General features: G+C 45.4%; 1 long non-coding RNA gene across 1 annotated transcript; it reads left to right on the top strand.

The window, feature by feature from the left end:
- The first annotated feature begins 1531 nt into the window (after positions 1-1531).
- LOC129382933 (uncharacterized) lies at positions 1532-3301 on the top strand. The gene is made up of 2 exons (XR_008610909.2): positions 1532-2852; positions 2921-3301. It is a non-coding gene; the product is annotated as an uncharacterized lncRNA (long non-coding RNA).
- Positions 3302-8620: the final 5319 nt, after the last annotated feature.

The raw sequence follows: 8620 nt of genomic DNA, 5'->3' as shown, positions 1-8620 counted from the left end.
GTTTGAAGACATGTCCAGGTGCAAACGGATCACCAGCCCTTAGAGTATTTGAGGCAATCTAAGCTGTCCAATGTCAGAGCAATGAGGTGCAGTCTCAGCCTACAGGGATGCTGTTTCCATGTAGCATACATAAGAGGGAGACAAAACGTGGTGTCCGACTTCATGAGTAGGCCAACTGAAGGGGTAAGTGCCAGGAGCATAAAGCCCAGACCACATGTACGCTTGCGTACGCGCGCAGCTCGAGTCCGCATGCTCCCGCATCTGCAGACGGTGCGGCATGGCTCGTAGGCGTCTAAGCGCGGCGTGATCACGGTGAAGCTCCTCTCTGTTATCGTGCGCTTGGGCTGCCTCGCGTCGGCGCCATAGAGTTAGTAGAACAACTCTAGAGGAAAAGCTGGGCCGGAAAAGTGGGAACCTCTAGGGCGCCGCCCTGTTGCTACTGGTCAATGTGGCCAGCGCAATTACTATTGAAAGAGCTGAAAACAAGTACAGGTCACCGTATGCTTTGTCATCTAAAAACGCATACCTGAGGTTTTATGAAAGTGGTGGGTTAATATTAAGTTTACAGAAAGCGATCACTAAGTCCGTGACTTATGTAAATCACGAACTACGCATTCATTTAATAAAGGATGACGCGAATTTCGGTTTCGAATCTGTTTTTTGGACGCGTAGTAGTTTCGTACAGTTTAGGTTTGACATGCGATCGCGCGTCGACATCGGACGCTATGGCACACTCGTGCCTTCATTGCCACCGAAGCCCCGAAGTGCCCAGGCATATACCTTCACATGTAAGTAAACGAATGTATCTCCTTGTTGAGAATATCACGCGAGTAGGCAGCTCTTGTGGGGCATCACAATCGTTTGAGAAGCGTCACAGTAGAGCATTTTTCTACATGCGGAGCGGCGTTTTTATTTGCAGGTTTCCCTTCAGTAGGAAATTGCTGGACAGGCGGACCAGCGCACCGGAATTGTACTGGCGAAGCCACAAGCAACTCAAAGAATCTGTTTAATTGTTACACTTTGAACAAACATGCTTCTACAAAGGCCACAGCAGAAAAACAGCCTGATGCCGAGTATTTCTGTGCCACGAAGTAATCAAGAGGCGAGTGCCTTATGTGGACGAAACCGAGTGCATCGAGACTTTGAACGACAGAAAGCTGAGCTAGTTGGTAAGGATTCATTATGCAAAACAGAGGTGAGGCGTGCAGACAGGACACAAGAGTAGAGAAGTGGGCGGCGCTCGTGTTGTTTGCTTGTAAATACTATATATTCTTGTGTCCTGTCTGCACGCCTCACCTCCGTTTTGCATAACGAGTGTATCAACCCACATATTAATAGCGTAGGCGTTTTATTAACTGCGCAATATTTTCAACACTTCCTTGCATGCCATTTCATGTGGAATATCTTTTTTGGTCACAAATTTGTGCAGCGAATCTATTTGCATGATCGACTTCGGGCCTGTAAGTCCGTTCACTTGCACTTGATGCTGAGTCTTTTACATGTATCCATAAACTGCAGATATGCACATCAGATCCCTGCGAGCATTTTCAAAATTCAGTTATTTTAGACAACAGGCACATATGCAATACTGACATAATCTCAAGTACCACTAAGACGCTGGGACACATTTTTGTTGACCATACTCGCTGGTAAAATAAGTAGATTATGTGGACAGCTCCAGCTCATTTTCCTTAAATCAGTGTGTACAAGGGGTATGCAAAAATAATTTTTTTCTCGCGCACCGATTCTTTTGCTGTATAAGCAAGAGAACCCACCACGTTAGTGTAACGTATCTTGTACATCACACTAATAAGTGCTTTAATTTACCAAGGGAGATGAGTTACTTTTATGGATCATTCAGTCATATCACACTGCAAGTTGCATTCATCAATCTTCAATTGGATTTCGCATGAAACATGTTTCCCTTTTATGCAGATATGCAATGGCAAGCCCTTCCGTGTGTTCCAAAGGTAAAATTTAAGCTCGAAATTAAAGAAGACATTTCTAGTCAGAAACAAGCAAAAATGGTGAATGCAGAGTATCAGAAGCCCAAGGTACAGAAATTATGAGAAGTGTCGAATGATTTTAAGGAAAGAATGGTATTTGAAGATGCAAGATTCTTTAGTGGAAATCAAGCAAGTCAGTATAGGTAGAATACTCTGATAAATTATGCGAATAATGCGATAGCACCCAATGGGTCAGGAAATGCGTTGTTTTTCTGAAAAACTAAAGCTGATGACTGTCATATCATGAGTCACTTTAGCATCATGAGACTGCTGTTTGATAAATTCAGAAACAAACCAAAAAGCAAGCCATGCAAGAATAAAAAAAAACTATTTAATGATGCTCTCTCCACACTGGGATAAATAATAAGAAACGGATCACGTCTAATGTGGACATATCAGACACCTTGTGAAACACTAAAGGAAAAATTCAGTTTCGAGCTATGGCACTTGCCGCATAGATGTGGGGGCCTTGCACCAATAGTAATAGTTACCACTGCATCTAGAAATTTAAAGCATTCATGCAGACAAGGATGATTCTTTATATTTTGGCTACCACTTCAAATGCCTCCACTAAGTGTTACAATGCTGCACGCAGGCATACTAAGGATCTCGCAGCAACACCTGCAGGTAAAAAGCAGAAGCAGTCAAAGTGCTGGTATGTACTGGACACTATGTTTGAAAACTTTAGGCAAGAAGAGTGCAAGAAGCAGGCATAACAACTGCATTTATTTCTATAATTCCCCATTTGAATGGCCTTTTCTTTTTCCTTCGACAATGCCTTCGCCTAGCCACAGCAGCTCCCTCATACAGACTCCGCAAGCCAAGAGGCCGTGGAGGCAAATGCAAGTAAGAGGCAAGAAGCAATAGCACTGGTATCGACATTCATCTAATTTCTTTCTTTTTCTTTCGTTTAGACAGCCAGCACACCTCGAACAGCCACCTTGACTGCGGGTGTGTCACCCTAGTCGCCAAGGAATCATTTGAGGGAAAGCGACAGGCAATGTGAACAGCCACTTCTCCATGTAAACGATACTCTTTCTCTCGGATGACTCCTACGTTCGCCACGCCAGCGCACTTGTGCACAAAGATGCCGCGGAGGCACGTGCAGGTCAGAGGCAAGAAGCAGTGGCACTGGTGTCGACATTCGCCCAATTTCTTTTTCTTACACTGAGGCAGCCAGCACACCTCGAACAGCCACCTTAACTGCGGGTGTGTTAGTAGATTCCTGTTGTACATATGCTCATAATAAACTTCAGTAAACTTGAACTTGATAATAAACTTGAAGGCAAATGGGACATTGATGCATTGTCTTTTTGAACATTTATTGTACACATACAATATATGTTATACTTTGCAGTGCTACAGAGCGTATTTTGAAGCTTCCCCCTATATTTTGCACCTTTAATTACGTATGTGTTGTGTGCCCCTCAATTCAGTTCATGTTGTAGCAGATGTTTTGTCTGTGTATCGCACATTGGCTTAAGCTCGTGATATCCACATACTTCTCTCACATATACAAAATAAAGTTCTATGTAGTCCTCAGTGTTACAACAAAAAATGAAAGTAAACAATCCAATCGTGGAATTGTGTTTATTACAGTCATTCCTATGACAGTTACTGACAAGTTGACAACTTGAACTGGTCAATCCGTCCATAGCCTCCTCTATTTTTCAAAAATAAAGGAGGCTATGATCTATCATGGCAAGGAATTGTATGTATACATAAAAAAAAAGGGGGGGGGTGTATGTGTGTGTTTGTAGTGGGGATATAACAGGATTAGGGCGGTACGAAAAAAATGTACGAACACCGTCCTCTAGACCCATTACGTTAAGGTACCGTAACAAAGCGCATTAATATGATGAAGTTCATACAACCAACTCTGATATTACTACATACGCCAGGCGACGCGAGCTACATTTGCCATGACGCATTCGCGACTGCACCGGATGCCCTCCATATTATTCTCATTAATCGTGCTAACTGCACCGAGGCAAAAGAAAGATCATGGGCGCAGGTGCCTTTAAAGTATCTCGACCTTGCGAGGCACTGCTGCGCGTGCCAGGGGAGCTGTCCGTGCGAACACTCCCTGGCACACACCTGCCTCGGCGGCCCCAACCTACGTACCGTTCTGCTTCGAGCTTTGATCCCCCCACTGTCCCTTGGGTGCCCTGGAGTTCCTGTGCCGCCTGCTTTATTAAAATCTGAGGTGCTCTCCTGAGACTTCCGTTTGTCGGCTACATGTGCCCTACAGCTGGATCAGTACTTATAATAATAAAGAAACCCGATCTATCGTCGCTACGATAGATCGCGAAAGCGGCTTTTGCAACAAACCGCGCCCGTGCGAAGAGAATTACGGAACGCCAACGAAGACTCTGACCACAGCTTCGAGCTCGTAATCTCGTCGAGTACGTGACACTCCTGCAACAGGCATGACCGCTGAAAACCGCATACCGCCGGAAACTTCAACAGGATCATCCTCGGTTGCATAACTGCCACCTGTACGGCCAACATGGACCACACCCACACCGTCCCGCAACATAGAATAAAGAACCAACTTATAAAGCCCAAACACACGGCTGCACGCACACATCACGACACTACTAGCGAGGCGCCATGCTGCTACGCTGCTACGGTTGCCGGATTAAAACTGACTACTGTCACCAAGTCTAGCAAGCGTCTCAGGAGCTGGCAACCTCGGCGCGTAGCAACATGGCGGCGCTCTTGCGGTTCCCGATTTCAATGCATGGGCCCTATGGGTAGCTTGTCCTCTAGAGTCAGTATAGTAACTCTATGGTCGGCGCGCCTGGCTACGCAGCTGCGGCGCGCAACATTCAACCATCAGTGAGGCAGTTTTATATCGTGCAAGAAAGTGCTTCTTCTTTCCTTCTTGTGCTCATCTAACAGCTATAAAAACATAACAATTACGTTTATAGATATCGAATCATTTTGAAACGCTGTCAATAAAAAGTATGAAGTGGCGTCTAGCTGTCTGCCAAGGTTTCTGTGAGTGCGCCCAGAGAGAGAGCGCTTTCACGATGTCGATGCAAACCGCAATTCCTCGCGAAAGCGGCAGTGACTAGGCGCGTCCATATCCATATCACCCATATCATGTGGTAAGAGAGAGGCGGCGCGAAACGATAACCACGAGACGAAAGCGTTTGAAACGGCACGAGCGGATGAGGGGGAAAATTCCGGAGGCTCGAGGTGCGTAATCCGAGCCACGATCGGGAGAAAAACAGCGCTGAGCTGCGATTGTCTGCGTGGCGATGGCGGAAGTAGGTTGTCTAGCCAGCACCGGGGATGTTGGAGGCGGGAGCAGCGGGTGTTTGGTTACGGAGGCCGTGATGCTGGCATCCCGCGGTATGGCCGTCAACCTCGACGACGTTTGAGCGAGGCTCATCGAACTCGCTGCAGCCTACCGCGGTAGTTCCGGGCACTCCAGCAGCAATCCTCCTTCGAAGGCAGGCTAGCAACGCCGCGTAAGACAGTCTGCGGGGCGCCTAGTGGTCATTTGAGCAAGGCACTGCCCAGAAGCGGCGGCCATACCTTCGCTAGGCTCTATCTTCTGGCCTCGCGGTAATCCATCGTAGAAGCCGGGATATAGACATCAGAGACAGACGGATGGTTCGGCTGATACACAGGCAACGGCATCTACAGAATCGTCGAGAGTACCGACCATGGACAAGATGCCACGAAGCTCGAACTTTGAGGAAGCAGAAGCGAGTGACAGAAAGTAAGGACGTTTCATTCGTGTAGCGGCGCTGCCAGGAAGGCTAAAGTGGTCAGACTGCTATCACGAACAAGGACTAGATTTAACGTGTTTGAGAGGGACTGTAGAACTGATTGTTGCCTTTCTTTGTATCTTGTAAGGTTTTCATATATTTTCATGCTCATAGAGTGTTGTTAGTTATTGTTTTCTTCTGTGGAGTTTTCCGTGTGATTAAATCATGTATGCGGTGCCTTTCTGCGTCACTCATTCCCATCTCAGAACGCACGACCCCGAGATTCATGACACCTTTCGTCTTTTCTCAATACCAAATTGTGATCCTACACCAGCTAATAACTATCAATGTCCCAGTTCACAGTTCAGTAATTATGCCTTCCCAATTCAACATAGGACTATATAATTCTTGTAACTTCTTGAAACCACTTGTAAAGAATGTGTACAGACAACGACGGCTTTCTAGTTTGGCTGTTATTTATGGAACATTACTATCCAGGTAAAGCAATAAGCTTCTTTGTGATGCTTCAGCTTTATGACAAAGAAGTGCAGTAGTTAGTGGACTTCTTTTGTTTTGTATACTAATCTGATATGCTGCTAAGTTTATGTATAAAAGTGCATGCTGCGTGTATGTTGATGCATGTATTTTTGTTACTTTTCCTGCATGAGTTCATATATACATGATGCTATCAATTCAGATGTTTCCAGACATGTTTCTTGTGTGGTCATACCTTGTCTAATTAAATTTCAATCCAACTCAGTGCAGCCTGTTGCACATTCATTGAGGTGTGCAATGACTGAAAATAGTGTATACGTAAAGGATGAGTGAGATCGACTGACGATGACAATCGCGAAATAATTTTTAGAGCCAATTCAGTGAACGCTTTGTCGGCAATAACACAACTGATGTCTCGGCACAAACCAGAGTCTGTTCACGTTCTAGAAAGTTAGTCTGAATATATAGCTTGTTTTTATATATACCTCTTGTGCTCCCTTAATTTATTTATTTATTAGTTTGAGTATAAGCACCCACCTGAGCGTTGATATCATCGTCACTCATTAAAAATATCCGCGTGGACATTTTTATTGCCAGTCTAGCTGCACGAAATGCATATGGTGTATCGTGCGCACAGGTAGTTTAGAACGGAGCACTAAATAAAAGTCCCAGAAGAGATTTCATGCTGCTGCATGATGATGTAGTCTGTATCGGGAGGATAAAGAAGGAGGTCACAAGGGTTTCGCGGGCATGATGAGTAATCACGAAGAGGGGAGAGGGTCCGGTCTGGATTTATGAAGTATTCGTAGGCACACTTTTATAAAGTCAGTGCGACGCAAGACCCACAAGAGCTCATATTGGCGCCCAATGAAACCTTCACGGCTCATCCGTATAAAACTTAGGCCTATTGTACATGCCACCGGTTCAGCAAAAGTAAAATAAAAGCTTTTCTTCCATTTAGACGTTCTGTAGAACCTTCCTGTTAAAGAGCTTCGCTGGAGCCATTAATGAATTCCTATTATCTGCGTAAATGTTGTAATATTTGTTTACTCTTAGCTTTGTGTTCTAGAATTTGTTGTGTTTGATTAAAACTTGTGCTCCTTTTCTCGATATTTGCAAGGACCTGCTTCGTATGTGAAGTGTGCCTTCAATATTACGGCTGCTTTTTGAAGATGGGGTCATGTTTCGGAAGTATGTTCAGCAGTGGCGCTGCAACTTGTAACGGCGCAACATTTTGGGCGGGTTCTATTCACCGAAATCCCATTATAAGCTCGACCGTCGGTATTTCTTCTCATTTCTAATAAAATACCTTGAATCTAACTAGGCAAGTGTTTAATGGAGTGAATGTACTAAATCTGGGAGGACGAAAGCCAATGTTTATTTACACATGCCTTCATAAAGGGAATACTTTACAGGTATGCAAGTGCTCTCATGATTTCTCACGACACCTGACAGGGTCTACATATAGGGCGTCTCCCTGAAGAAACTTAGGAATGTACAGCTTTTTTTTAGCTCTTTGGAATGCGCACTGTGATAACACGATTTTTTCGCTGAAAGGCTTACGTGTAACCAACACGATGTATATTTTCAGTTTCTTCTTTGTTTTTCACAGCAAAAAGAGAAGACAACAGACGAAGTTTATTAGGAGGGGGGGGGGGGAATGCAAATAAAAAGCCATCTCAAGGCTTGCACCCTGTTTACAATACAGAGGCAAGAGCAGCATATTGTCACGGGTATAAAACTACTTACACAATGTATTTACAAGGGGTATATAAACAACAGCCGAGAATCCCGAGAAGCTGTCGCCACTTCGTCGTCTTCACCGTCGACGACCTTCTCTTCTCCCACAGTAACACGACCCCCCGAGAAAGATCACCGTCCCGGTGCTTCAGACAGGGCCGTCGGCAAGGGCATAATACGGCTTAAGCCGAGAGACGTGTACGAGGTAAGGTGATGTGGAACCGGGTTTATCTCGTAAGTGAGAGTTGGTCACTTGACGTAGAACACGGTAAGGGGCTTGTAGCACGGAAAGAGCCTCTCGGACAGGCGCACTCAGCGGAAAGCTGACCAAAGTAGCAATAGAGAGCCTGGTGAAATATAGGTGTCACAATGGCGCCGATTGTAGGCGTGCCGTTGAGATTCCTGCGTTGCCAACAGACGAGTACGGGCAAGCTGACGCGCATGGTCAGCGTGGGCATACTCGGTCCTCGAACCCTGTATCAAGGGGAGTGAAGTGTCCAATGGCAATACAGGGTCACGACCGAAGAGTGAATAAAAGGGGGAATACCCAGCGTATCGTGGCGTGATGAACTATAGGCGAATGTGAGATAAGGGAGCGCCACATCACAGTCCTTGTGGGCGCATGAAACGTATTTCGATAGCATGTCAGTAATGGTC

Source organism: Dermacentor andersoni, chromosome 3 (assembly GCF_023375885.2).
Source record: "Dermacentor andersoni chromosome 3, qqDerAnde1_hic_scaffold, whole genome shotgun sequence".
Classification (NCBI taxonomy): Eukaryota; Metazoa; Arthropoda; class Arachnida; order Ixodida; family Ixodidae; genus Dermacentor; species Dermacentor andersoni.
This window is presented reverse-complemented; position numbering and strand designations above follow the sequence as displayed.